Here is a 2,712-nt window from a genome sequence, read left to right as displayed (position 1 = left end):
ATAACATCTCAGGCTCTGTCTGAATCACTCTCTCTCCCTTCAACCCCTCCCTTCCTCCCTCCCGGCTCCCCTCCCTCCCTCCCTCCCTCCCTCCCAGGTGTCATCCCTCTGCCTCCTTCCACTTCTCTGTCTTTGCCTCCTCACTTCTATCTCTTTCTGTATATCTTTGTCCCTGCCTCTTTCTGTCTTTTACTTAACCATCCTTGTTTGCCATCTTATCCCAATGCTCTGGGACTCCCAGGGGAGTCCACTCTGGGTGTCACCTCAGTTTCCCGCCTCTAACGTAGTATGGCGGGCAAGCAGTTGAGGCACTGTCCCCGTGCATCCCCCACCCTGCCCCCCAGCCCCAAGACAGCCTGTTACTGCGGCACCAACAGCCACAGTCGCGTCCATCTGATAAAGTCTTATCTGCTGCCCCAGAGCAGGCCAGAGCTGGCGTAAGCCCCAGGCACGAGCCTAAGCACTAAAGAAGTGTATGTACCCTTACCCACCAGTCCTGACCTAATACCTCAGACTGCTTCACAGAGATGGCCTGCAGCCTCTGCTTGAAATGCTCCCAAAACCCTGAGCCTCATTCGTCTCACCTGCAAAATGGGTACAGCTATATCCCCCTTTCTCCCAGCATTCAGGAGGGCTCACACACATACAGGTCCAACCCATACATAGCCTGGTACACAGTAGGGGCTTTCCTCACTGAAAAAAACTAGTAGAGCATGAAACTTAGATCTTGACTAATTGCTCATATGACTTGACTGGACACTGCACTCCATAGAAGCCAAAGGCAAGGGGGAATCCAACAACCTGCAGGATAGACAGGAAGGGCGGAGGGACTAGTGCCTAAGAGGTCCTCCACAAGGAGGCGGCACACCCCCTCCCCTGCACTGCCCCACCCACTGGGGCACCAGCCACTCCCTGGGGAGGAAAGAGGAGGGAGAAGGTGAGTGGGAGGGAGGGAGGGCGGGCTGGCAGGAGGGAGAGAAGAAGGGAGACTCAGAGGCCAAGGCCAGTGAGGACTCCCCTTGGGATCACACTGAACTCGCCACACCACTAAGGTGGCTGAACCCTCTGCATCAACAAGCCCAGGTCAGTCTTGATTCCCAAAAAAAAACCCTCCAGCAAGGCATCACCCAGCCTGCTACTCAGACCCATAGCTTGCCCCTAAAATGGGGGCCATCCCCCGATTCTCCCACGGCTCCCCAGGCTTCTGTTCCAACCTCCATCTTTCCTTGCCAAAACTTCTATCTGCCCTAACTTCTTCCCATTCTCCTATTCCTTCTAAGCTATCTATGTCCCTTTACCTCTGTCTTCATCCTCCCAGGCCTACCTGCTATATATCCCACCCCCCAAGAAAACCTATGCCTTCATTCCCCCATGTTCCTATCTCACCTCAAATCGGAATTTTTACTGATTAAAACTTGTCTCCACCTCTCTCTTCTCCCCCAAAAAAGGAAAAACAAAAAAACAAAACAAAACTCACTTTCCCTTCCTCAAGACTCATATTTCTGCTTTCAAGTGAATACCTCTGTTTCTACCCCATTCTTTCTGGCTGACCACACCTGTCTCTGATGTGTCAAACCCTAACTTTAATTCCCATCCCCATCGTGGCCTGTCAGACCTCATGCCTGTTCCCTGTGTCTTCTCTCTGACCTTCCCAAACTGTCCCCTTGCCCCTACCCGTTGGCCAAAATGTGTTCCTTACTTTAGATGCTAAGTTTCCTCCCCACAACTATTCTGTCCCAATGCCCCCTTCCCTTGCCTGTTAGCCCTAGGGTTGACTGCCCACTGAACCCCATTCTTTCCACACTTTCTCCACCCCATCTCTTGGCTTGACTTCTCCGCTCTTCCTGTGTTCCCAGAATTTGTCTCTGGATAACAGCCACAGTCCTGTCTGCCCAGGTCCCTCTCACTCCTCAACCCAAGCTGCCCAGGAAAAAAATACAAAAATTCACTCTCGCATTTTACCATGACCCCCAAAACCCATTTCTAACCTTTAAAGTGCATCTCTAACTTGGCAGCTGACTGTCAAACTTTACCTCTGGTTTCCTAAATTCATCTGTTTTCCTAACCTACTTCTGAACCCAAAACATCTCTGAACTTCGAACCTCGGCTTGACTTCTTCAACCCAATTTTTTCCTTCCCTTAAACTCCATAGCCATATACCCAGACTTCTGACTCTCAAACTCTACCTCTAACCCCCTAACTACCACATCTGCTCCCCAGGTCCTGCTTCAGCTCCTTTGGCCCCACGGAGCCTTGCTGAGGGCTGGGTACGGGCTGGGTAAGGCAGTTACCTGGGGTGAGGGGCTGGGCCCGGGAGAGCAGGTGCAGCTGCTGAGCCTCCTGGTTAGAGCAGCACTTTCTCTACTGAGGCAGCTGATAAGGACTTCTCACATCCCCCAGCCTGGAGATAAACTTTATCTCTGTCGGAGGGTGATAACTGAGGTGGGGGGGTGGGCCCTTGATTCAGGAGGGGTGGGCAGCTCTGTACCCACCAAAGGTGAGAAGTCCAGGCCGTGAGGCCCGAGGGGGAATCTGAGGGTGGGTGAGGGGATGAGGAATTGGTGACAGGAAGCCAACCTGACACAGAGTAAGAGAAAAGGTACAAAAAGAGAACTGGAGCCAGGCAGTGGTGGCACACACCTTTAATCCCAGCACTTGGGAGGCAGAGGCAGGTGGATTTCTGAGTTCGAGGCCAGCCTGGTCTACAAAGTG

The 2,712-nt window shown here is 52.6% G+C and overlaps 1 protein-coding gene across 1 annotated transcript in view; it reads left to right on the top strand.

The window, feature by feature from the left end:
- Positions 1-939: 939 nt before the first annotated feature.
- Gata1 (GATA binding protein 1) overlaps positions 940-2,712 on the top strand; it is an 8,091-nt gene continuing 6,318 nt past the window's right edge. Inside the window, exon 1 of the mRNA XM_021188575.1 lies at positions 940-1,083. The gene's annotated coding sequence lies outside the window, so the exon portion shown is untranslated. The remainder of the gene's footprint in view (positions 1,084-2,712) is intronic.

Source organism: Mus pahari, chromosome X (assembly GCF_900095145.1).
Source record: "Mus pahari chromosome X, PAHARI_EIJ_v1.1, whole genome shotgun sequence".
NCBI lineage: Eukaryota > Metazoa > Chordata > Mammalia > Rodentia > Muridae > Mus > Mus pahari.
This window is presented reverse-complemented; position numbering and strand designations above follow the sequence as displayed.